This window comes from Oncorhynchus mykiss, chromosome 20, assembly GCF_013265735.2.
Source record: "Oncorhynchus mykiss isolate Arlee chromosome 20, USDA_OmykA_1.1, whole genome shotgun sequence".
In the NCBI taxonomy this organism is placed as follows: domain Eukaryota; kingdom Metazoa; phylum Chordata; class Actinopteri; order Salmoniformes; family Salmonidae; genus Oncorhynchus; species Oncorhynchus mykiss.
This window is the reverse complement of record NC_048584.1, coordinates 39,630,406-39,658,354: the sequence shown is the minus strand read 5'-3', so window position 1 is coordinate 39,658,354 and position 27,949 is coordinate 39,630,406. Positions and strand designations below refer to the sequence as shown.

Sequence of the window (27,949 nt, the reverse complement as noted above, 5' to 3'; positions counted from 1 at the left end):
CGTCGCCGTTCCTCTCTCACTGCCTCCATCTGCTTCCTTGGGACGGCGATCCTTGGACGGGGTGAATAGTTATGCACGCTTAAGTTTTCTGGTTTTTTTTGGTCTTATTTCTTGTTTGTTTCACAATAGAAAATATTTTTCATCTTCATCAAATGATACAAACAACTGTTTTAATTCCATATTGTAAGGCAACAAAATATGGAAAATGCAATGGGGGCGAATACTTTCGCAAGCCACTGTACATAAGACCACTTAGAAGATGCTTCTACATTTGTAGTATGTGCTGTATGTGTTAGTCTGTGCTGTATGTGTTGGTATATGCTGTGTGTGTTGGTATGGGTTACTATGTGCTGTATGTGTTGATATGTGTTGGTATGTGCTGTATGTGCTGTATGTGTTGGTATGTGATGGTATGTGCTGGTATGTGTTAGTATGTGTTAGTATGTGTTAGTATGTGCTATATGTGTTAGTATGTGTTGGTACGTGCTGTATGTGTTAGAATGTGCTGTATGTGTGGTATATGTTGGTATGTGTTGTATGTGCTGTATGTGTTGGTATGTGCTGTATGTGTGGTATATGTTGGTATGTGCTGTATGTCTTGGTATGTGTTAGTATATGCTGTATGTGTGGGTTTGCTGTATGTGCTGTATGTGTTGTATGTGCTGGAATGTGCTGGTATGTGCTGGTATGTGTAAGTATATGCTGTATGTGTTGGTATGTGTGGTATATGTTGTATGTGTTGGTATGTGTTGGTATGTGTTGGTATGTGCTGTATGTGTTGGTATGTGCTGGTATGTGCTGGTATGTGCTGGTATGTGTAAGTATATGCTGTATGTGTTGGTATGTGTGGTATATGTTGTATGTGTTGGTATGTGTTGGTATGTGTTGGTATGTGCTGGTATGTGCTGGTATGTGCTGGTATGTGTAAGTATATGCTGTATGTGTTGGTATGTGCAGTATGTGTTGGTATGTGTTGGTATGTGCTGTATGTGTTGGTATGTGCTGTATGTGTTAGAATGTGCTGTATGTGTTAGTATGTGTGGTATATGTTGGTATGTGTTGTATGTGCTGTATGTGTTGGTATGTGCTGTATGTGTGGTATATGTTGGTATGTGCTGTATGTCTTGGTATGTGTTAGTATATGCTGTATGTGTGGGTTTGCTGTATGTGCTGTATGTGTTGTATGTGCTGGAATGTGCTGGTATGTGCTGGTATGTGTAAGTATATGCTGTATGTGTTGGTATGTGTGGTATATGTTGTATGTGTTGGTATGTGTTGGTATGTGCTGTATGTGTTGGTATGTGCTGGTATGTGCTGGTATGTGCTGGTATGTGTAAGTATATGCTGTATGTGTTGGTATGTGTGGTATATGTTGTATGTGTTGGTATGTGTTGGTATGTGTTGGTATGTGCTGGTATGTGCTGGTATGTGCTGGTATGTGTAAGTATATGCTGTATGTGTTGGTATGTGCAGTATGTGTTGGTATGTGTTGGTATGTGCTGTATGTGTTGGTATGTGCTGTATGTGTTAGTATGTGCTGTATGTGCTGGTATGGGTTGGTATGTGCTGGTATGTGCTGGTATGTGTTGGTATGTGTTGGAATGTGCTGTATATGTTGTATGTGTTGGTATGTGTTGGTATGTTCTGTATGTGCTGGTATGTGCTGTATGTGCTGTATGTGTTGGTATGTGCTGGTATGTGCCGGTATGTGCTGGTATGTGCTGGTATGTGTTGGTATGTGCTGTATGTGCTGTATGTGTGGTATGTGCTGGTATGTGTTGGTATATGTTGGTATGTGTTGTATGTGCTGTATGTGTTGGTATGTGCTGTATGTGTTGGTATGTGCTGTATGTGTTAATATGTGCTGTATGTGTTGGTATATGTTGGTATGTGTTGTATGTGTTGTATGTGTTGGTATGTGCTGTATGTGTTGGTATATGCTGTATGTGTTGGTATGTACTGTATGTGTTGGTATGTGAGTAATGTGTTGGTATATGCTGTATGTGTTGGTATGTACTGTATGTGTTGGTATGTGCTGTATGTGTTGGTATGTGCTGGTATGTGCTGTATGTGTTAGTATGTGCTGTATGTGTTGGTATATGTTGGTATGTGTTGTATGTGCTGTATGTGTTGGTATGTGCTGTATGTGTTGGTATGTGCTGTATGTGTTAATATGTGCTGTATGTGTTGGTATATGTTGGTATGTGTTGTATGTGTTGTATGTGTTGGTATGTGCTGTATGTTTTGGTATGTGCTGTATGTGCTGGTATGTGCTGGTATGTGTTGGTATGTGTTGGAATGTGCTGTATATGTTGTATGTGCTGGTATGTTTTGTATGTGTTGGTATGTGTTGTATGTGTTGGTATGTGCTGGTATGTGTTGGTATGTGTTGGTATGTTTTGTATGTGTTGGTATGTGTTGGTATGTGTTGGTATGTGTTGGTAGGTGTTGGTATGTGTTGGTATGTGTTGTATGTGCTGGTATGTGTTGGTATGTGTTGGTATGTGTTGGTATGTGTTGGTATGTGTTGGTATGTGTTGTATGTGCTGGTATGTGTTGGTATGTGTTGGTATGTGTTGGTATGTGTTGGTATGTGTTGGTATGTGTTGTATGTGCTGGTATGTGTTGGTATGTTTTGTATGTGTTGTATGTGTTGGTATGTTTTGTATGTGTTGGTATGTGTTGGTATGTTTTGTATGTGTTGTATGTGTTGGTATGTGTTGGTATGTGTTGTATGTGTTGGTATGTTTTGTATGTGCTGGTATGTTTTGTATGTGTTGTATGTGTTGGTATGTTTTGTATGTGTTGGTATGTTTTGTATGTGTTGTATGTGTTGGTATGTGTTGTATGTGTTGGTATGTTTTGTATGTGTTGGTATGTTTTTTATGTGTTGGTATGTTTTGTATGTGTTGTATGTGTTGGTATGTGTTGTATGTGTTGGTATGTGCTGTATGTGTTGGTATGTTTTGTATGTGTTGGTATGTTTTGTATGTGTTGGTATGTTTTGTATGTGTTGTATGTGTTGGTATGTGTTGTATGTGTTGGTATGTGTTGGTATGTGTTGGTATGTTTTGTATGTGCTGTATGTGTTGGTATGTTTTGTATGTGTTGTATGTGTTGGTATGTGTTGGTATGTGTTGTATGTGTTGGTATGTTTTGTATGTGCTGGTATGTTTTGTATGTGTTGTATGTGTTGGTATGTTTTGTATGTGTTGGTATGTTTTGTATGTGTTGTATGTGTTGGTATGTGTTGTATGTGTTGGTATGTGCTGTATGTGTTGGTATGTTTTGTATGTGTTGGTATGTTTTGTATGTGCTGGTATGTTTTGTATGTGTTGTATGTGTTGGTATGTTTTGTATGTGTTGGTATGTTTTGTATGTGTTGTATGTGTTGGTATGTGTTGTATGTGTTGGTATGTGCTGTATGTGTTGGTATGTTTTGTATGTGCTGGTATGTTTTGTATGTGTTGTATGTGTTGGTATGTTTTGTATGTGTTGGTATGTTTTGTATGTGTTGTATGTGTTGGTATGTGTTGTATGTGTTGGTATGTGTTGGTATGTGTTGTATGTGTTGGTATGTTTTGTATGTGCTGTATGTGTTGGTATGTTTTGTATGTGTTGTATGTGTTGGTATGTTTTGTATGTGTTGGTATGTTTTGTATGTGTTGTATGTGTTGGTATGTGTTGTATGTGTTGTATGTGTTGGTATGTTTTGTATGTGTTGGTATGTTTTGTATGTGTTGGTATGTTTTGTATGTGTTGTATGTGTTGGTATGTGTTGTATGTGTTGGTATGTGTTGGTATGTGTTGTATGTGTTGGTATGTTTTGTATGTGTTGGTATGTTTTGTATGTGTTGGTATGTTTTGTATGTGTTGGTATGTTTTGTATGTGTTGGTATGTTTTGTATGTGTTGGTATGTGTTGTATGTGTTGGTATGTTTTGTATGTGTTGGTATGTGTTGTATGTGTTGGTATGTTTTGTATGTGTTGGTATGTTTTGTATGTGTTGGTATGTTTTGTATGTGTTGGTATGTGTTGGTATGTGTTGGTATGTTTTGTATGTGTTGGTATGTTTTGTATGTGTTGTATGTGTTGGTATGTTTTGTATGTGTTGGTATGTTTTGTATGTGTTGGTATGTTTTGTATGTGTTGTATGTGTTGGTATGTGTTGTATGTGTTGGTATGTGTTGGTATGTGTTGTATGTGTTGGTATGTGTTGGTATGTGTTGGTATGTTTTGTATGTGTTGGTATGTTTTGTATGTGTTGGTATGTGTTGTATGTTTTGTATGTGCTGTATGTGTTGGTATGTTTTGTATGTGTTGTATGTGTTGGTATGTTTTGTATGTGTTGGTATGTTTTGTATGTGTTGTATGTGTTGGTATGTTCTGTATGTGTTGGTATGTTTTGTATGTGTTGTATGTGTTGGTATGTGTTGGTATGTGTTGGTATGTTTTGTATGTTCTGTATGTTTTGTATGTGTTGGTATGTGTTGGTATGTTTTGTATGTGTTGGTATGTGCTGTATGTGTTGGTATGTTTTGTATGTGTTGGTATGTGTTGGTATGTGTTGGTATGTGTTGTATGTGTTGGTATGTTTTGTATGTGTTGGTATGTTTTGTATGTGTTGGTATGTTTTGTATGTGTTGGTATGTTTTGTATGTGTTGGTATGTTTTGTATGTGTTGGTATGTGTTGGTATGTGCTGTATGTGTTGGTATGTTTTGTATGTGTTGGTATGTTTTGTATGTGCTGGTATGTTTTGTATGTGTTGGTATGTGTTGGTATGTGCTGTATGTGTTGGTATGTGTTGGTATGTGCTGTATGTGTTGGTATGTTTTGTATGTGTTGGTATGTGCTGTATGTGTTGGTATGTTTTGTATGTGTTGGTATGTTTTGTATGTGCTGGTATGTTTTGTATGTGTTGGTATGTGCTGTATGTGTTGGTATGTTTTGTATGTGTTGGTATGTTTTGTATGTGCTGGTATGTTTTGTATGTGTTGGTATGTTTTGGTATGTTTTGTATGTGTTGGTATGTTTTGTATGTGTTGGTATGTTTTGTATGTGTTGGTATGTTTTGTATGTGTTGGTATGTGCTGTATGTGTTGGTATGTTTTGTATGTGTTGGTATGTTTTGTATGTGCTGGTATGTTTTGTATGTGTTGTATGTGTTGGTATGTTTTGTATGTGTTGGTATGTGTTGTATGTGTTGTATGTGTTGTTATGTGTTGTATGTGTTGGTATGTGTTGTATGTGTTGTATGTGTTGTATGTGTTGGTATGTGTTGGTATGTGTTGTATGTGTTGGTATGTGTTGGTATGTGTTGTATGTGTTGTATGTGTTGTATGTGTTGTATGTGTTGTATGTGTTGTATGTGTTGTATGTGTTGGTATGTGTTGTATGTGTTGTATGTGTTGGTATGTGTTGGTATGTGTTGTATGTGTTGTATGTGTTGGTATGTTTTGTATGTGTTGGTATGTTTTGTATGTGTTGGTATGTTTTGTATGTGTTGGTATGTGTTGGTATGTTTTGTATGTGTTGGTATGTGTTGTATGTGTTGGTATGTGTTGTATGTGTTGGTATGTGTTGGTATGTGTTGGTATGTGTTGGTATGTTTTGTATGTGTTGGTATGTGTTGGTATGTGTTGTATGTGTTGGTATGTGTTGGTATGTGTTGTATGTGTTGGTATGTTTTGTATGTGTTGGTATGTGTTGGTATGTTTTGTATGTGTTGGTATGTGCTGTATGTGTTGGTATGTGCTGTATGTGTTGGTATGTGTTGTATGTGTTGGTATGTGTTGTATGTGTTGGTATGTGCTGTATGTGTTGGTATGTGCTGGTATGTGTTGGTATGTGTTGGTATGTGTTGGAATGTGCTGTATATGTTGTATGTGTTGGTATGTTTTGTATGTGTTGGTATGTGTTGGTATGTTTTGTATGTGTTGGTATGTGCTGTATGTGTTGGTATGTGTTGGTATGTTTTGTATGTGTTGGTATGTGCTGTATGTGTTGGTATGTGTTGGTATGTTTTGTATGTGTTGGTATGTGCTGGTATGTGTTGGTATGTGTTGGTATGTTTTGTATGTGTTGGTATGTGCTGTATGTTTTGGTATGTTTTGTATGTGTTGGTATGTGCTGTATGTGTTGGTATGTGCTGTATGTGTTGGTATGTGTTGTATGTGTTGGTATGTGCTGTATGTTTTGGTATGTGCTGTATGTGCTGGTATGTGCTGGTATGTGTTGGTATGTGTTGGAATGTGCTGTATATGTTGTATGTGTTGGTATGTGCTGTATGTGTTGGTATGTGTTGTATGTGTTGGTATGTGTTGTATGTGTTGGTATGTGTTGTATGTGTTGGTATGTTTTGTATGTGTTGGTATGTGTTGGTATGTTTTGTATGTGTTGGTATGTGCTGTGTGTGTTGGTATGTGCTGTATGTGTTGGTATGTGTTGGTATGTTCTGTATGTGTTGGTATGTGCTGTATGTGTTGGTATGTGTTGGTATGTGTTGGTATGTTCTGTATGTGTTGGTATGTGCTGTATGTGTTGGTATGTGTTGGTATGTGTTGGTATGTTTTGTATGTGTTGGTATGTGTTGGTATGTGTTGGTATGTTCTGTATGTGTTGGTATGTGCTGTATGTGTTGGTATGTGTTGGTATGTGTTGGTATGTTCTGTATGTGTTGGTATGTGCTGTATGTGTTGGTATGTTTTGTATGTGTTGGTATGTGTTGGTATGTGTTGGTATGTTTTGTATGTGTTGGTATGTGTTGGTATGTGTTGGTATGTTCTGTATGTGTTGGTATGTGTTGGTATGTGTTGGTATGTTTTGTATGTGTTGGTATGTGCTGTATGTGTTGGTATGTGTTGGTATGTGTTGGTATGTTTTGTATGTGTTGGTATGTGTTGGTATGTGTTGGTATGTTCTGTATGTGTTGGTATGTGCTGGTATGTGTTGGTATGTTCTGTATGTGTTGGTATGTGCTGTATGTGTTGGTATGTGTTGGTATGTGTTGGTATGTGCTGTATGTGCTGTATGTGCTGTATGTGTTGGTATGTGTTGGTATGTGTTGGTTTGTGTTGGTATGTGCTGTATGTGCTGTATGTGTTGGTATGTGTTGGTATGTGTTGGTATGTTTTGTATGTGTTGGTATGTGTTGGTATGTTCTGTATGTGTTGGTATGTGCTGTATGTGTTGGTATGTGTTGGTATGTGTTGGTATGTTCTGTATGTGTTGGTATGTGCTGTATGTGTTGGTATGTGTTGGTATGTGTTGGTATGTGCTGTATGTGCTGTATGTGTTGGTATGTCCTGGTATGTGCTGGTATGTGTAAGTATATGCTGTATGTGTTGGTATGTACTTTATGTGTTGGTATATGCTGTATGTCTTGGTATGTACTGTATGTGTTGGTATGTGAGTAATGTGTTGGTATGTGCTGGTATGTGCTGTATGTGTTAGTATGTGCTGTATGTGTTGGTATATGTTGGTATGTGTTGTATGTGCTGTATGTGTTGGTATGTGCTGTATGTGTTGGTATGTGCTGTATGTGTTGGTATGTGCTGTATGTGCTGGTATGTGCTGGTATGTGTTGGTATGTGTTGGAATGTGCTGTATATGTTGTTTGTGTTGGTATGTGTTGGTATGTTCTGTATGTGTTGGTATGTGCTCTATGTGTTGGTATGTGTTGGTATGTGCTGTATGTGCTGGTATGTGCTGGTATGTGCTCGTATGTGTTGGTATGTGTTGGAATGTGCTGTATGTGTGGTATGTGCTGGTATGTGTAAGTATATGCTGTATGTGTTGGTATGTACTGTATGTGTTGGTATGTGAGTAATGTGTTGGTATATGCTGTATGTGTTAATATGTGCTTTATGTGTGGGTATGTGCTGTATGTGTTGGTATGTGCTGTATGTGCTGGTATGTGCTGGTATGTGTTGGTATGTGTTAGTATGTGCTGTATGTGTTGGTATGTACTGTATGTGTTGGTATGTGAGTAATGTGTTGGTATATGCTGTATGTGTTAATATGTGCTTTATGTGTGGGTATGTGCTGTATGTGTTGGTATGTGCTGTATGTGCTGGCATGTGCTGGTATGTGCTGGTATGTGCTGGTATGTGTTGGTATGTGTTGGTATGTGTTAGTATGTGCTGTATGTGTTGGTATGTACTGTATGTGTTGGTATGTGCTGTATGTGTTAGTATGTGCTGTATGTGTTGGTATGTACTGTATGTGTTGGTATGTGAGTAATGTGTTGGTATGTGTTGTATGTGTTGGTATGTGTTGGTATGTGCTGGTATGTGAGTAATGTGTTGGTATATGCTGTATGTGTTAATATGTGCTTTATGTGTGGGTATGTGCTGTATGTGTTGGTATGTGTTGTATGTGTTGGTATGTGCTGTATGTGTTGGTATGTTTTGTATGTGCTGGTATGTTTTGTATGTGTTGTATGTGTTGGTATGTTTTGTATGTGTTGGTATGTTTTGTATGTGTTGTATGTGTTGGTATGTGTTGTATGTGTTGGTATGTGTTGGTATGTGTTGTATGTGTTGGTATGTTTTGTATGTGCTGTATGTGTTGGTATGTTTTGTATGTGTTGTATGTGTTGGTATGTTTTGTATGTGTTGGTATGTTTTGTATGTGTTGTATGTGTTGGTATGTGTTGTATGTGTTGTATGTGTTGGTATGTTTTGTATGTGTTGGTATGTTTTGTATGTGTTGGTATGTTTTGTATGTGTTGTATGTGTTGGTATGTGTTGTATGTGTTGGTATGTGTTGGTATGTGTTGTATGTGTTGGTATGTTTTGTATGTGTTGGTATGTTTTGTATGTGTTGGTATGTTTTGTATGTGTTGGTATGTTTTGTATGTGTTGGTATGTTTTGTATGTGTTGGTATGTGTTGTATGTGTTGGTATGTTTTGTATGTGTTGGTATGTGTTGTATGTGTTGGTATGTTTTGTATGTGTTGGTATGTTTTGTATGTGTTGGTATGTTTTGTATGTGTTGGTATGTGTTGGTATGTGTTGGTATGTTTTGTATGTGTTGGTATGTTTTGTATGTGTTGTATGTGTTGGTATGTTTTGTATGTGTTGGTATGTTTTGTATGTGTTGGTATGTTTTGTATGTGTTGTATGTGTTGGTATGTGTTGTATGTGTTGGTATGTGTTGGTATGTGTTGTATGTGTTGGTATGTGTTGGTATGTGTTGGTATGTTTTGTATGTGTTGGTATGTTTTGTATGTGTTGGTATGTGTTGTATGTTTTGTATGTGCTGTATGTGTTGGTATGTTTTGTATGTGTTGTATGTGTTGGTATGTTTTGTATGTGTTGGTATGTTTTGTATGTGTTGTATGTGTTGGTATGTTCTGTATGTGTTGGTATGTTTTGTATGTGTTGTATGTGTTGGTATGTGTTGGTATGTGTTGGTATGTTTTGTATGTTCTGTATGTTTTGTATGTGTTGGTATGTGTTGGTATGTTTTGTATGTGTTGGTATGTGCTGTATGTGTTGGTATGTTTTGTATGTGTTGGTATGTGTTGGTATGTGTTGGTATGTGTTGTATGTGTTGGTATGTTTTGTATGTGTTGGTATGTTTTGTATGTGTTGGTATGTTTTGTATGTGTTGGTATGTTTTGTATGTGTTGGTATGTTTTGTATGTGTTGGTATGTGTTGGTATGTGCTGTATGTGTTGGTATGTTTTGTATGTGTTGGTATGTTTTGTATGTGCTGGTATGTTTTGTATGTGTTGGTATGTGTTGGTATGTGCTGTATGTGTTGGTATGTGTTGGTATGTGCTGTATGTGTTGGTATGTTTTGTATGTGTTGGTATGTGCTGTATGTGTTGGTATGTTTTGTATGTGTTGGTATGTTTTGTATGTGCTGGTATGTTTTGTATGTGTTGGTATGTGCTGTATGTGTTGGTATGTTTTGTATGTGTTGGTATGTTTTGTATGTGCTGGTATGTTTTGTATGTGTTGGTATGTTTTGGTATGTTTTGTATGTGTTGGTATGTTTTGTATGTGTTGGTATGTTTTGTATGTGTTGGTATGTTTTGTATGTGTTGGTATGTGCTGTATGTGTTGGTATGTTTTGTATGTGTTGGTATGTTTTGTATGTGCTGGTATGTTTTGTATGTGTTGTATGTGTTGGTATGTTTTGTATGTGTTGGTATGTGTTGTATGTGTTGTATGTGTTGTTATGTGTTGTATGTGTTGGTATGTGTTGTATGTGTTGTATGTGTTGTATGTGTTGGTATGTGTTGGTATGTGTTGTATGTGTTGGTATGTGTTGGTATGTGTTGTATGTGTTGTATGTGTTGTATGTGTTGTATGTGTTGTATGTGTTGTATGTGTTGTATGTGTTGGTATGTGTTGTATGTGTTGTATGTGTTGGTATGTGTTGGTATGTGTTGTATGTGTTGTATGTGTTGGTATGTTTTGTATGTGTTGGTATGTTTTGTATGTGTTGGTATGTTTTGTATGTGTTGGTATGTGTTGGTATGTTTTGTATGTGTTGGTATGTGTTGTATGTGTTGGTATGTGTTGTATGTGTTGGTATGTTTTGTATGTGTTGGTATGTGTTGGTATGTGTTGTATGTGTTGGTATGTGTTGGTATGTGTTGTATGTGTTGTATGTGTTGTTATGTGTTGTATGTGTTGGTATGTGTTGTATGTGTTGTATGTGTTGGTATGTGTTGGTATGTGTTGTATGTGTTGGTATGTGTTGGTATGTGTTGTATGTGTTGTATGTGTTGTATGTGTTGTATGTGTTGTATGTGTTGTATGTGTTGTATGTGTTGTATGTGTTGGTATGTGTTGTATGTGTTGTATGTGTTGGTATGTGTTGGTATGTGTTGTATGTGTTGTATGTGTTGGTATGTTTTGTATGTGTTGGTATGTTTTGTATGTGTTGGTATGTTTTGTATGTGTTGGTATGTGTTGTATGTGTTGTATGTGTTGGTATGTTTTGTATGTGTTGGTATGTTTTGTATGTGTTGGTATGTTTTGTATGTGTTGGTATGTGTTGGTATGTTTTGTATGTGTTGGTATGTGTTGTATGTGTTGGTATGTGTTGTATGTGTTGGTATGTGTTGGTATGTGTTGGTATGTGTTGGTATGTTTTGTATGTGTTGGTATGTGTTGGTATGTGTTGTATGTGTTGGTATGTGTTGGTATGTGTTGTATGTGTTGGTATGTTTTGTATGTGTTGGTATGTGTTGGTATGTTTTGTATGTGTTGGTATGTGCTGTATGTGTTGGTATGTGCTGTATGTGTTGGTATGTGTTGTATGTGTTGGTATGTGTTGTATGTGTTGGTATGTGCTGTATGTGTTGGTATGTGCTGGTATGTGTTGGTATGTGTTGGTATGTGTTGGAATGTGCTGTATATGTTGTATGTGTTGGTATGTTTTGTATGTGTTGGTATGTGTTGGTATGTTTTGTATGTGTTGGTATGTGCTGTATGTGTTGGTATGTGTTGGTATGTTTTGTATGTGTTGGTATGTGCTGTATGTGTTGGTATGTGTTGGTATGTTTTGTATGTGTTGGTATGTGCTGGTATGTGTTGGTATGTGTTGGTATGTTTTGTATGTGTTGGTATGTGCTGTATGTTTTGGTATGTTTTGTATGTGTTGGTATGTGCTGTATGTGTTGGTATGTGCTGTATGTGTTGGTATGTGTTGTATGTGTTGGTATGTGCTGTATGTTTTGGTATGTGCTGTATGTGCTGGTATGTGCTGGTATGTGTTGGTATGTGTTGGAATGTGCTGTATATGTTGTATGTGTTGGTATGTGCTGTATGTGTTGGTATGTGTTGTATGTGTTGGTATGTGTTGTATGTGTTGGTATGTGTTGTATGTGTTGGTATGTTTTGTATGTGTTGGTATGTGTTGGTATGTTTTGTATGTGTTGGTATGTGCTGTGTGTGTTGGTATGTGCTGTATGTGTTGGTATGTGTTGGTATGTTCTGTATGTGTTGGTATGTGCTGTATGTGTTGGTATGTGTTGGTATGTGTTGGTATGTTCTGTATGTGTTGGTATGTGCTGTATGTGTTGGTATGTGTTGGTATGTGTTGGTATGTTTTGTATGTGTTGGTATGTGTTGGTATGTGTTGGTATGTTCTGTATGTGTTGGTATGTGCTGTATGTGTTGGTATGTGTTGGTATGTGTTGGTATGTTCTGTATGTGTTGGTATGTGCTGTATGTGTTGGTATGTTTTGTATGTGTTGGTATGTGTTGGTATGTGTTGGTATGTTTTGTATGTGTTGGTATGTGTTGGTATGTGTTGGTATGTTCTGTATGTGTTGGTATGTGTTGGTATGTGTTGGTATGTTTTGTATGTGTTGGTATGTGCTGTATGTGTTGGTATGTGTTGGTATGTGTTGGTATGTTTTGTATGTGTTGGTATGTGTTGGTATGTGTTGGTATGTTCTGTATGTGTTGGTATGTGCTGGTATGTGTTGGTATGTTCTGTATGTGTTGGTATGTGCTGTATGTGTTGGTATGTGTTGGTATGTGTTGGTATGTGCTGTATGTGCTGTATGTGCTGTATGTGTTGGTATGTGTTGGTATGTGTTGGTTTGTGTTGGTATGTGCTGTATGTGCTGTATGTGTTGGTATGTGTTGGTATGTGTTGGTATGTTTTGTATGTGTTGGTATGTGTTGGTATGTTCTGTATGTGTTGGTATGTGCTGTATGTGTTGGTATGTGTTGGTATGTGTTGGTATGTTCTGTATGTGTTGGTATGTGCTGTATGTGTTGGTATGTGTTGGTATGTGTTGGTATGTGCTGTATGTGCTGTATGTGTTGGTATGTCCTGGTATGTGCTGGTATGTGTAAGTATATGCTGTATGTGTTGGTATGTACTTTATGTGTTGGTATATGCTGTATGTCTTGGTATGTACTGTATGTGTTGGTATGTGAGTAATGTGTTGGTATGTGCTGGTATGTGCTGTATGTGTTAGTATGTGCTGTATGTGTTGGTATATGTTGGTATGTGTTGTATGTGCTGTATGTGTTGGTATGTGCTGTATGTGTTGGTATGTGCTGTATGTGTTGGTATGTGCTGTATGTGCTGGTATGTGCTGGTATGTGTTGGTATGTGTTGGAATGTGCTGTATATGTTGTTTGTGTTGGTATGTGTTGGTATGTTCTGTATGTGTTGGTATGTGCTCTATGTGTTGGTATGTGTTGGTATGTGCTGTATGTGCTGGTATGTGCTGGTATGTGCTCGTATGTGTTGGTATGTGTTGGAATGTGCTGTATGTGTGGTATGTGCTGGTATGTGTAAGTATATGCTGTATGTGTTGGTATGTACTGTATGTGTTGGTATGTGAGTAATGTGTTGGTATATGCTGTATGTGTTAATATGTGCTTTATGTGTGGGTATGTGCTGTATGTGTTGGTATGTGCTGTATGTGCTGGTATGTGCTGGTATGTGTTGGTATGTGTTAGTATGTGCTGTATGTGTTGGTATGTACTGTATGTGTTGGTATGTGAGTAATGTGTTGGTATATGCTGTATGTGTTAATATGTGCTTTATGTGTGGGTATGTGCTGTATGTGTTGGTATGTGCTGTATGTGCTGGCATGTGCTGGTATGTGCTGGTATGTGCTGGTATGTGTTGGTATGTGTTGGTATGTGTTAGTATGTGCTGTATGTGTTGGTATGTACTGTATGTGTTGGTATGTGCTGTATGTGTTAGTATGTGCTGTATGTGTTGGTATGTACTGTATGTGTTGGTATGTGAGTAATGTGTTGGTATATGCTGTATGTGTTAATATGTGCTTTATGTGTGGGTATGTGCTGTATGTGTTGGTATGTGCTGTATGTGCTGGTATGTGCTGGTATGTGCTGGTATGTGCTGGTATGTGTTGGTATGTGTTGGTATGTGCTGGTATGTGCTGGTATGTGCTGGTATGTGTTGGTATGTGTTGGTATGTTTTGTATGTGTTGGTATGTGTTGGTATGTGCTGGTATGTGTTGGTATGTGTTAGTATGTGCTGTATGTGTTGTATGTGCTGGTATGTGTTGGTATGTGTTAGTATGTGCTGTATGTGTTGTATGTGCTGTATGTGTTGGTATGTGTTGGTATGTGCTGGTATGTGCTGGTATGTGCTGGTATGTGTTGGTATGTGTTAGTATGTGCTGTATGTGTTGTATGTGCTGGTATGTGTTGGTATGTGTTGGAATGTGTTGGTATGTGCTGTATGTGCTGTATGTGTTGGTATGTCCTGGTATGTGCTGGTATGTGTAAGTATATGCTGTATGTGTTGGTATGTACTGTATGTGTTGGTATATGCTGTATGTCTTGGTATGTACTGTATGTGTTGGTATGTGAGTAATGTGTTGGTATGTGCTGGTATGTGCTGTATGTGTTAGTATGTGCTGTATGTGTTGGTATATGTTGGTATGTGTTGTATGTGCTGTATGTGTTGGTATGTGCTGTATGTGTTGGTATGTGCTGTATGTGTTGGTATGTGCTGTATGTGCTGTATGTGCTGGTATGTGCTGGTATGTGTTGGTATGTGCTGTATATGTTGTTTGTGTTGGTATGTGTTGGTATGTTCTGTATGTGTTGGTATGTGCTCTATGTGTTGGTATGTGTTGGTATGTGTTGGTATGTGCTGTATGTGCTGGTATGTGCTGGTATGTGCTCGTATGTGTTGGTATGTGTTGTAATGTGCTGTATGTGTGGTATGTGCTGGTATGTGTAAGTATATGCTGTATGTGTTGGTATGTACTGTATGTGTTGGTATGTGAGTAATGTGTTGGTATATGCTGTATGTGTTAATATGTGCTTTATGTGTGGGTATGTGCTGTATGTGTTGGTATGTGCTGTATGTGCTGGTATGTGCTGGTATGTGCTGGTATGTGTTGGTATGTGTTGGTATGTGTTAGTATGTGCTGTATGTGTTGGTATGTGTTGTATGTGTTGTATGTGTTGTGTGTGTGGGTATGTGCTGTATACGTTGGTGTGTGTTGGTATGTGCTTTATGTGTGGGTATGTGCTGTATGTGTTGGTATGTGCTGTATGTGCTGGTATGTGTTAGTATGTGCTGTATGTGTGGGTATGTGCTCTATGTGTTAGAATGTGTTGGTATGTGCTGTATGTGTTGGTATGTGTTGTATGTGTTAGTATGTGCTGTATGTGTGGGTATGTGCTGTATGTGTTGGTGTGTGTTGGTATGTGCTGTATGTGTTAGTATGTGCTGCATGTGTTAGTATGTGCTGTATGTGTTGGTTTGTGCTGTATGTATTAGTATTTGCTCTATGTGTTGGTATGTGTTGGTATGTGCTGTATGTGTTGGTATGTGTTGGTATGTGTTGGTATGTTCTGTATGTGTTGGTATGTGCTGTATGTGTTGGTATGTGTTGGTATGTGTTGGTATGTTTTGTATGTGTTGGTATGTGTTGGTATGTGTTGGTATGTTCTGTATGTGTTGGTATGTGCTGTATGTGTTGGTATGTGTTGGTATGTGTTGGTATGTTCTGTATGTGCTGTATGTGTTGGTATGTTTTGTATGTGTTGGTATGTGTTGGTATGTGTTGGTATGTTTTGTATGTGTTGGTATGTGTTGGTATGTGTTGGTATGTTCTGTATGTGTTGGTATGTGTTGGTATGTGTTGGTATGTTTTGTATGTGTTGGTATGTGCTGTATGTGTTGGTATGTGTTGGTATGTGTTGGTATGTTTTGTATGTGTTGGTATGTGTTGGTATGTGTTGGTATGTTCTGTATGTGTTGGTATGTGCTGGTATGTGTTGGTATGTTCTGTATGTGTTGGTATGTGCTGTATGTGTTGGTATGTGTTGGTATGTGTTGGTATGTGCTGTATGTGCTGTATGTGCTGTATGTGTTGGTATGTGTTGGTATGTGTTGGTTTGTGTTGGTATGTGCTGTATGTGCTGTATGTGTTGGTATGTGTTGGTATGTGTTGGTATGTTTTGTATGTGTTGGTATGTGTTGGTATGTGTTGGTATGTTCTGTATGTGTTGGTATGTGCTGTATGTGTTGGTATGTGTTGGTATGTGTTGGTATGTTCTGTATGTGTTGGTATGTGCTGTATGTGTTGGTATGTGTTGGTATGTGCTGTATGTGCTGTATGTGTTGGTATGTCCTGGTATGTGCTGGTATGTGTAAGTATATGCTGTATGTGTTGGTATGTACTGTATGTGTTGGTATATGCTGTATGTCTTGGTATGTACTGTATGTGTTGGTATGTGAGTAATGTGTTGGTATGTGCTGGTATGTGCTGTATGTGTTAGTATGTGCTGTATGTGTTGGTATATGTTGGTATGTGTTGTATGTGCTGTATGTGTTGGTATGTGCTGTATGTGTTGGTATGTGCTGTATGTGTTGGTATGTGCTGTATGTGCTGGTATGTGCTGGTATGTGTTGGTATGTGTTGGAATGTGCTGTATATGTTGTTTGTGTTGGTATGTGTTGGTATGTTCTGTATGTGTTGGTATGTGCTCTATGTGTTGGTATGTGTTGGTATGTGCTGTATGTGCTGGTATGTGCTGGTATGTGCTTGTATGTGTTGGTATGTGTTGGAATGTGCTGTATGTGTGGTATGTGCTGGTATGTGTAAGTATATGCTGTATGTGTTGGTATGTACTGTATGTGTTGGTATGTGAGTAATGTGTTGGTATATGCTGTATGTGTTAATATGTGCTTTATGTGTGGGTATGTGCTGTATGTGTTGGTATGTGCTGTATGTGCTGGTATGTGCTGGTATGTGTTGGTATGTGTTAGTATGTGCTGTATGTGTTGGTATGTACTGTATGTGTTGGTATGTGCTGTATGTGCTGGTATGTGTTAGTATGTGCTGTATGTGTGGGTATGTGCTCTATGTGTTAGAATGTGTTGGTATGTGCTGTATGTGTTGGTATGTGTTAGTATGTGCTGTATGTGTTGGTATGTACTGTATGTGTTGGTATGTACTGTATGTGTTGGTATGTGAGTAATGTGTTGGTATATGCTGTATGTGTTAATATGTGCTTTATGTGTGGGTATGTGCTGTATGTGTTGGTATGTGCTGTATGTGCTGGTATGTGCTGGTATGTGCTGGTATGTGCTGGTATGTGCTGGTATGTGCTGGTATGTGTTGGTATGTGTTGGTATGTGTTAGTATGTGCTGTATGTGTTGGTATGTACTGTATGTGTTGGTATGTGCTGTATGTGTTAGTATGTGCTGTATGTGTTGGTATGTACTGTATGTGTTGGTATGTGAGTAATGTGTTGGTATATGCTGTATGTGTTAATATGTGCTTTATGTGTGGGTATGTGCTGTATGTGTTGGTATGTGCTGTATGTGCTGGTATGTGCTGGTATGTGCTGGTATGTGCTGGTATGTGTTAGTATGTGCTGTATGTGCTGGTATGTGTTGGTATGTGTTGGTATGTGTTAGTATGTGCTGTATGTGTTGTATGTGCTGGTATGTGCTGGTATGTGTTGGTATGTGTTGGTATGTGTTGGTATGTGTTGGTATGTGTTAGTATGTGCTGTATGTGTTGTATGTGCTGGTATGTGCTGGTATGTGTTGGTATGTGTTGGTATGTGTTGGTATGTGTGGGTATGTGCTGTATGTGTTGGTATGTGCTGTATGTGCTGGTATGTGCTGGTATGTGCTGGTATGTGCTGGTATGTGCTGGTATGTGCTGGTATGTGTTGGTATGTGTTGGTATGTGCTGGTATGTGCTGGTATGTGTTGGTATGTGTTGGTATGTTTTGTATGTGTTGGTATGTGTTGGTATGTGCTGGTATGTGTTGGTATGTGTTAGTATGTGCTGTATGTGTTGTATGTGCTGGTATGTGTTGGTATGTGTTAGTATGTGCTGTATGTGTTGTATGTGCTGTATGTGTTGGTATGTGTTGGTATGTGCTGGTATGTGCTGGTATGTGCTGGTATGTGTTGGTATGTGTTAGTATGTGCTGTATGTGTTGTATGTGCTGGTATGTGTTGGTATGTGTTGGAATGTGTTGGTATGTGCTGTATGTGCTGTATGTGTTGGTATGTCCTGGTATGTGCTGGTATGTGTAAGTATATGCTGTATGTGTTGGTATGTACTGTATGTGTTGGTATATGCTGTATGTCTTGGTATGTACTGTATGTGTTGGTATGTGAGTAATGTGTTGGTATGTGCTGGTATGTGCTGTATGTGTTAGTATGTGCTGTATGTGTTGGTATATGTTGGTATGTGTTGTATGTGCTGTATGTGTTGGTATGTGCTGTATGTGTTGGTATGTGCTGTATGTGTTGGTATGTGCTGTATGTGCTGTATGTGCTGGTATGTGCTGGTATGTGTTGGTATGTGCTGTATATGTTGTTTGTGTTGGTATGTGTTGGTATGTTCTGTATGTGTTGGTATGTGCTCTATGTGTTGGTATGTGTTGGTATGTGTTGGTATGTGCTGTATGTGCTGGTATGTGCTGGTATGTGCTCGTATGTGTTGGTATGTGTTGTAATGTGCTGTATGTGTGGTATGTGCTGGTATGTGTAAGTATATGCTGTATGTGTTGGTATGTACTGTATGTGTTGGTATGTGAGTAATGTGTTGGTATATGCTGTATGTGTTAATATGTGCTTTATGTGTGGGTATGTGCTGTATGTGTTGGTATGTGCTGTATGTGCTGGTATGTGCTGGTATGTGCTGGTATGTGTTGGTATGTGTTAGTATGTGTTGTATGTGTTGTATGTGTTGTGTGTGTGGGTATGTGCTGTATACGTTGGTGTGTGTTGGTATGTGCTTTATGTGTGGGTATGTGCTGTATGTGTTGGTATGTGCTGTATGTGCTGGTATGTGTTAGTATGTGCTGTATGTGTGGGTATGTGCTCTATGTGTTAGAATGTGTTGGTATGTGCTGTATGTGTTGGTATGTGTTGTATGTGTTAGTATGTGCTGTATGTGTGGGTATGTGCTGTATGTGTTGGTGTGTGTTGGTATGCGCTGTATGTGTTAGTATGTGCTGCATGTGTTAGTATGTGCTGTATGTGTTGGTTTGTGCTGTATGTATTAGTATTTGCTCTATGTGTTGGTATGTGTTGGTATGTGCTGTATGTGTGGGTATGTGCTATATGTGTTGGTATGTGCTGTATGTGTTGGTATGTGCTGTATGTGTTGGTATGTGCTGTATATGTTGGTATGTGCTGTATGTGCTGGTATGTGTTAGTATGTGTTGTATGTGTGGGTATGTGCTCTATGTGTTAGAATGTGTTGGTATGTGCTGTATGTGTTAGTATGTGCTGTATGTGTGGGTATGTGCTCTATGTGTTAGAATGTGTTGTTATGTGCTGTATGTGTTAGTATGTGCTGCATGTGTTAGTATGTGCTGTATGTGTTGGTTTGTGCTGTATGTATTAGTATTTGCTCTATGTGTGGGTATGTGTTGGTATGTGTTGGTATGTGCTGTATGTGTGGGTATGTGCTATATGTGTTGGTATGTGCTGTATGTGTTGGTATGTGCTGTATGTGTTGGTATGTGCTGTATATGTTGGTATGTGCTGTATGTGTTGGTATGTGTTAGTATATGCTGTATGTGTGGGTGTGCTGTATGTGCTGGTATGTGCTGGTATGTGTAAGTGTATGCTGTATGTGTTGGTATGTGTGGTATGTGTTATATGTGTTGGTATGTGCTGTATGTGTTGGTATGTGTGGTATGTGTTATATGTGTTGGTATGTGCTGTATGTGCTGTATGTGTTGGTATGTGTGGTATGTGCTATATGTGTTGGTATGTGCCGTATGTGTTGGTATGTGCCATATGTGTTGGCATGTGCTGTATGTGTGGGTATGTGCTGCATGTGTTAGTATGTGTTGGTATGTGTTAGTTTGTGTTGGTATGTGCTGTATGTGTTGGTATGTTCTGTATGTGTTAGTATGTACTGTATGTGTTAGTATGTGTTGGTATGTGCTGTATGTGTTAGTATATGCTGTATGTGTTGGTATGTGCTGTATGTGTTAGTATGTGCTGTATGTGCTAGTATGTGTTGGTATGTGCTGTATGTGTTGGTATGTGCTGTATGTGTTGGTATGTGCTGTATGTGTTGGTATGTGCTGTATTTGTGGGTATGTGCTGTATATGTTAGTGTGTGCTGTATGTGTTAGTATGTGCTGTATGTGTTAGTATGTGCTGTATGTCTTGGTATGTGCTGTATGTGTTGGTATGTGCTGTATGTGCTGTATGTGTTGGTATGTGCTGTATGTGTTGGTATGTGCTGTATGTGTTGGTATGTGCTGTATGTGCTGGTATGTGCTGTATGTGCTAGTATGTGCTGTATGTGTTGGTATGTGCTGTATGTGTTGGTATGTGCTGTATGTGTTGGTATGTGCTGTATGTGCTGTATGTGCTGTATGTGTTAGTATGTGCTGTATGTCTTGGTATGTGCTGTATGTGTTGGTATGTGTTGGTATGTGCTGTATGTGTTGGTATGTGCTGTATGTGCTGTATTTGTGATCCTTTGATCCCATGACCTTGGCATAACCCAGGAGGACCACCCTTTCATCACGTTGACAGGCTCACCCATTATTAAGGTCAATGTATGAGGTTTTGACAAGCCCACTGGCGACATCTTCTGTCACAAGAATGTGGGATCAAGTCCCGCAGGGATCACATGCAAATACTAAAATGTGCTTTATGCACTTACTGTACAGTAAGTCACAGTATTAAACATGTCTGCTGCACAGCAAATTCTCCATTGTTAAATCAACACAGAGTGTTAAATTGAACACTGGCCCAGTGTCTATACAGGGCCACACTTTTCAGTGTTGAATACACACACTGCTTAGTGTAAATCGTTATTTGCATATTTCCCAGAGTGCCTTTCATTTCTGGTGAATTTAAGTTACTAACCATGACTGTATTTGTTAGTGACAGAGACTTGGTTGTTGCGGTCTCTTTTTTTTTACGTGTTATTTGGCCCCCAGCAATTGACATCCTAATTGATTATACTAACATTAAAATTACCTTCATTACAACTAATTAATTAGGCCTTATTCTGAGGGCATAGTTTTACCTTAATTTGGTGGCCTGAAACTCAAGGGTTTCCAAATCACATTATGACGGCTTGCAAAGTGACGTGTAATTCCTATTGGACTCCAGTCAGTGGCGACATCCAACATTGTATATTTCGATTCGCCCGGAACCTGTATTCAGAATGACTGCAGGATTGGGAAGGCAAAGATATGAGACAACATAAACCATCTAAACTGGAACAACCATTTCAGTAACGGGTGCCATGAATCCAAGTAACAGATTGGATTCGTTTAGACAAATTTATGTTGTTTACAGTACCTTCAAGAAAGTATTCACACCCCTTGACTTTTTCCACATTTTGTTGCGTTACATCCTGAACTTAGAATGGGTGAAATGGAGACACAATACCCCATAATGTCAAAGTGTAATTATGTTGTTTGATTTTAAAAAAACAAACAAATTAATTAAAAATTAAAAGCAAAACTGCTTGAGTCAATAAGTATTCAACACCTTTATTATGGCAAGTCTAAATAAGTTCACATAAGTTGCATTGGACTCACTCTGTGTGTAATAATAGTGTTTAACATGATTTTTGAATGACTACCTCATCTCTGTAACCCACACATACAATTAATTATCTGTAAGGTCCCCCGAGAAGTGAATTTCAAACACATATTTAACCACAAGGACTTTTTTTTGTACGATTTAATTTTGTATCTTTTATAAACAATACAAAACGTACAGATACAAACAACAACATCATACAAACATCCACAACATCACCCCTGCCCAGACCCCCCCCCCCCCCCCTGCTCACACCCTCATCTCAGGTGCCCATATCACTCTCCGCCACATGGCCTCAAACTGCGCCATTTTGTTTCTCTCCGTAGCCCCCCCCACACACACCTTTCAACATTTACTTAATATTAGTTAATAAAGCATTTGATCTTTCCATTGTGTTAACGATGGAGGATTGGTTGATTTCCAGTTTAAGTAAAAACATTTTTTTTTAAAAGATGATTGACGAGAAATGTATAGTCCAACCCATCAGGTATCTCACTGCACCCTCATACGCCATTGTCTCGAAATATGCAGACCGACGGATCTTTCCCTAAGAGATTGTCAGTTGGATAGGCTCTCTGCCTGGGTTTAGTATATCTTCCCTATCATATGAACATCATTTTCTAACTCAAATAAGATTGTGTTGACGTCCAAAAGATTTAAAATCAACATTTTAAGTTGAATGTATTTAAAAATATATCTACATTGGTTAATCCAAAATGTATTTTTAAAGCTGTCACAGAACTAAATGTTTTCTCTATTCCCAGGTCATTTACGGTTTCTATACCATTCGTTTTCCACGTGGATCCATTTATATGCGAACTATGAAATGATTCATGTTCTTAACCTTTGAAAATAGACAAGTAAAAAAAGAAGACCAGGGAGGTTTTCCAACATTACTGAGCAGCACTCAACATATTTTCAAGCATTGTGGTGGCTGCATCATGTTATGGTTATGCTTGTAATCGTTAAGTACTGGGGAGTTTTTCAGGATAAAATAAATAAATGGAATGGAGCTAAGCACGGGCAAAATCGTAGAGGAAAATCTGGTTCAATCTGCTTTCCACCAGACACTGTGAGATGAATTCACCTTTCAGCAGGATAAATGCCTAAAACACAAGGCCTAAATCTACACTGGAGTTGCTTACCAAAAAGACAGTGAATGTTCCTGAGTGGCTGAGTTACAGTTGTGATTTAAATCTACTTGTAAATCTATGACAAGACCTGAAAATGGTTGTCTAGTAATGATCAACAACCAATTTGACAGAGCTTTAAAAAATACAAAAATAATCATGTGCAAATGTTGCTCAATCCAGGTGTGGAAAAGGGCTTAGAGACTTACCCGGAAAAACTCACAGCAGTAATTGCTGTCAAAGGTGCTTCTGCATTGTATTGACTCAAGGGGCAGCAGCGTAGCCTAGTGGTTAGAGTTTTGGACTAGTAACCAAAAGGTTGCAGGATTGAATCACCGAGCTGAAAATGTACAACATCTGTCGTTCTGCCCCTGAACAAGGCAGTTAACCCACTGTTCCTAGGCCGTCATTGAAAATAACTATTTGTTCTTAACTGACTTGCCTAGTTAAAAAAAATAATAATAATACTTATATAAATGAGATATTGCTGTATTTAATTTTCTATTTTAACTATTTCTAAAAACATGTTTTCACTTTTTCATTATGGTATTACCCTTTGTGTGTAGATGGGTGAGAAAGAAAAATAATAAATTATCAATTTTAAAGTCAGGTTGTAACAACAAAATGTGACAATATACATTTATAAATCAATGTACATGAAAAAATACATATTGAAACAACCAATTCTAAAAAAAAATCAACCTGCAATAGAGCATCCTGGGAAATATGATAATTATGGGTGTGGTTTTACTTTAACACTGGTTATTAACAACAACAATGGGGTTATTTTACACCAATTAATGTTAATTTAACACTTAAACTAGAAACGTTAGACTGAAAAATCCACACTAGATACATTTGTTGTGTAAGGAGTGATGTGAGTCGAGGGGGCATGAGTTGATGGTTTGAACCAGAGAAGAAAATACCTCTTTTACAGGGTTGGGGTCAATTCCAATTCTGTCAATTCAGGAAGTATACTGAAATTCCAATTACATTTCAATTCAGGAAGTAGACTGAAATTCCAATGTTTGTCGATGGTTTTCCTTTACTTCCTGACCTGAATTGACTAAACTTGAATTGAAATGAACCCTGACCTCGTGATTTTCTGTGTCTTTAGGTATGCAGCCAAAGACAAGAGGACACTCCAGGCTCATCACATAACCCACGTCCTGAACGCAGCGGACGGTAAGTTTAACGCGAACACGGGCTACTACAGGGACACTACAATCCCCATGGACTGGAGCCATTCCAGATGGCCTCCTTTGACCTCTGCCCCTTCTTCTGCTCTGCAGTCAAATTCATCAAGACCGCCCTGAGCTCGCCCAACGATAAGCAATCAATCAAAGGTATTTCAGAAAGACCTTTTTACATCATCGGTTGGCGCAAAGTGTTTTACAGAAGCTTTTTACCATGTTGAAGGCTGTCTGTTGTACCATGCAGAAGGCTGTCTGTTGTACCATGCAGAAGGCTTTCTGTTGTCCCATGCAGAAGGCTGTCTGTTGTACCATGCAGAAGGCTGTCTGTTGTACCATGCAGAAGGCTGTCTGTTGTACCATGCAGAAGGCTGTCTGTTGTACCGTGCAGAAGGCTGTCTGTTGTACCGTGCAGAAGGCTGTCTGTTGTACCATGCAGAAGGCTGTCTGTTGTACCATGCAGAAGGCTGTCTGTTGTACCGTGCAGAAGGCTGTCTGTTGTACCGTGCAGAAGGCTGTCTGTTGTACCGTGCAGAAGGCTGTCTGTTGTACCGTGCAGAAGGCTGTCTGTTGTACCGTGCAGAAGGCTGTCTGTTGTACCATGCAGAAGGCTGTCTGTTGTACCGTGCAGAAGGCTGTCTGTTGTACCGTGCAGAAGGCTGTCTGTTGTACCGTGCAGAAGGCTGTCTGTTGTACCATGCAGAAGGCTTTCTGTTGTCCCATGCAGAAGGCTGTCTGTTGTACCATGCAGAAGGCTGTCTGTTGTACCATGCAGAAGGCTGTCTGTTGTACCGTGCAGAAGGCTGTCTGTTGTACCGTGCAGAAGGCTGTCTGTTGTACCGTGCAGAAGGCTGTCTGTTGTACCGTGCAGAAGGCTGTCTGTTGTACCGTGCAGAAGGCTGTCTGTTGTACCGTGCAGAAGGCTGTCTGTTGTACCATGCAGAAGGCTGTCTGTTGTACCGTGCAGAAGGCTGTCTGTTGTACCGTGCAGAAGGCTGTCTGTTGTACCGTGCAGAAGGCTGTCTGTTGTACCATGCAGAAGGCTTTCTGTTGTCCCATGCAGAAGGCTGTCTGTTGTACCATGCAGAAGGCTGTCTGTTGTACCATGCAGAAGGCTGTCTGTTGTACCATGCAGAAGGCTGTCTGTTGTACCGTGCAGAAGGCTGTCTGTTGTACCGTGCAGAAGGCTGTCTGTTGTACCATGCAGAAGGCTGTCTGTTGTACCATGCAGAAGGCTGTCTGTTGTACCGTGCAGAAGGCTGTCTGTTGTACCGTGCAGAAGGCTGTCTGTTGTACCGTGCAGAAGGCTGTCTGTTGTACCGTGCAGAAGGCTGTCTGTTGTACCGTGCAGAAGGCTGTCTGTTGTACCATGCAGAAGGCTGTCTGTTGTACCGTGCAGAAGGCTGTCTGTTGTACCGTGCAGAAGGCTGTCTGTTGTACCGTGCAGAAGGCTGTCTGTTGTACCATGCAGAAGGCTGTCTGTTGTACCATGCAGAAGGCTGTCTGTTGTACCATGCAGAAGGCTTTCTGTTGTACCATGCAGAAGGCTGTCTGTTGTACCATGCAGAAGGCTGTCTGTTGTACCATGCAGAAGGCTGTCTGTTGTACCATGCAGAAGGCTGTGTGTTGTACCATGCAGAAGGCTGTCTGTTGTACCATGCAGAAGGCTGTCTGTTGTACCATGCAGAAGGCTGTCTGTTGTACCATGCAGAAGGCTGTCTGTTCCATTCCATTAGCAGTTAAAATGCAAATCACAAACCTGCTAAAACATAACATTAAGCTAATATTGTACCCCATAAGTCGGGGACCTTGGACAGGGCAATATCAAGCTAATATCGTACCCCACAGTGACCTCATAAGCCAGGGACCTTGGACAAGAAAATTGTTTTTAAATGGATTGCCCTGGTAATTTGTCAGCAACACTTTCATTGGACATGGAAATTACACAATTATGTTCGTGGCCTTGTGTTGTAACAGAGTTGCTACTTCCTGTCCCTGTTATGCAGTGATCCAATCACATGGCAGTAATTAGATGATGTCTGTGTCCCAAATGGCACCCTGTAGTGTACCATGTAGGGAATAGGTTTATATTTGGGACGCACATGATGCCTCCCCTCCCCTCCTTCACATGTTGGCTGGCTGATCTGACTAGTGCTTCAGTGTGTATCGGGGCCTACAGTAATCCCTAGCAGAAACACAGGCTGGAAGACAGTTCAATTACCCGCTCCTATGGGCCCTAAACCCCAAAGTAGGATAAGGGAAACCACGGATTACCGTGTTGCAACATTGTTGAAAGAAAACTTTTGGGAGGAAAGCATTATTTTTTTTAAGTACTCCATTTTGATATTAAGCCTACAGGTCTGTAATTCAGAGTTTGACACAATATGAAATGAACAACAAGTAATCCGTGTTCTTCTACTACATGAATGGGATACCTTTAAATGAATCCCCTGTTGCTAGGGATTCGGCTGAGTTGAGACATCACTTAGGTAGTGAATGAAATTACGTTCGATTTTTCAGACTTTACAGTGAAATGACTTACTTTACTTTTACTTAACCAACAATGCAGTTAAGAAAAATACCTTTTTTTTTTTTTAAGTAACAATGTAATTTTATTACCTATGTATTTAAGTATTACACATGAAATGGAATTATCTTTGTACCTGTGTCGTCGTCTTCTAAATATAACTAAATGAGAGCTGACTAAGTGCACCTACCTTTCTTCGCTCCCCCAGGCCTGGCAGGTGTTGGTCCACTGCGCTGGGTCTGAGTCGCCCCTCCAGTCTGGTCCTGGCCTACCTGATGATCGATGAGGAACTGACCTCTGGTGGAGAGGATACCATCATGGCCGCAAACAGGAACACCTGTGCCGATGCTGGATTCCCTGGAGCAGCGTTGAGACCTGGACAGACATCTCCAATACCAGATGACAATGAGGACATCTATAGGCACTTTTGGACATACTATAGTTTGGTAATCTAGTAGGAGACAACTGTACTGTATACTCATACTGTAATCTGGTAGGAGACAACTGTATACTCATACTGTAGTCTGGTAGTCTAGTAGGAGACAACTGTACTGTATACTCATACTGTAGACTGGTAATCTAGTAGGAGACAACTGTACTGTATACTCATACTGTAGTCTTGTAGGAGACAACTGTACTGTATACTCATACTGTAGTCTGGTAATCTAGTAGGAGACAACTGTACTGTATACTCATACTGTAGTCTTGTAGGAGACAACTGTACTGTATACTCATACTGTAATCTGGTAGGAGACAACTGTATACTCATACTGTAGTCTGGTAGTCTAGTAGGAGACAACTGTACTGTATACTCATACTATAGTCTGGTAATCTAGTAGGAGACAACTGTACTGTATACTCATACTGTAGTCTTGTAGGAGACAACTGTACTGTATACTCATACTGTAATCTGGTAGGAGACAACTGTATACTCATACTGTAGTCTGGTAGTCTAGTAGGAGACAACTGTACTGTATACTCATACTGTAGACTGGTAATCTAGTAGGAGAGAACTGTACTGTATACTCATACTGTAGTCTGGTAGTCTGGTAATCTAGTAGGAGACAACTGTACTGTATACTCATACTGTAGATGGTTGAGCTGTTTTATTCTTCAGTGTAAAGACAATTTTCAGAAATAAATTAACACATTCAGCTTTTATCATTCAAAGACTTGTGTGAGATAACAGTTGTTTCACAATGAGAAGAAACATGTCCACATACAGACACATAACGCACAAAACCATGGAAACATAAGTACCGAACACTCGTTAATTACCACCAACGCCCTTCTTTCTACAACAACCAACATTACAAATGACAGATTGTGAAGAGCACCAAATGCTAATGACGACATTCTGAAAAACAGGTCCTCTAATTAGTTTCAATTAGCAGAATCACATCTGGAGGGGCACATTGGTGTTGTTCTGGTCTCTCTACCACCTGCTGTTAATGTGTTACAACAGCAGGTCCCTGGCCTCCAACACTGTTCTGCCATCAGAGAGAAACACAGCCCAGAACCACCCACCCTGCCTGGGCCAAGGGATTCTCAGCTTCTCCCCAACACTGCA

General features: G+C 39.3%; 1 long non-coding RNA gene across 1 annotated transcript; it reads left to right on the top strand.

Annotated features, from left to right (window-relative positions):
• LOC110499601 lies at nucleotides 1–27,529 on the top strand. The gene is made up of 4 exons (XR_002469991.2): nucleotides 1–61; nucleotides 23,777–23,844; nucleotides 23,952–24,005; nucleotides 26,588–27,529. It is a non-coding gene; the product is annotated as an uncharacterized LOC110499601 (long non-coding RNA).
• Nucleotides 27,530–27,949: the final 420 nt, after the last annotated feature.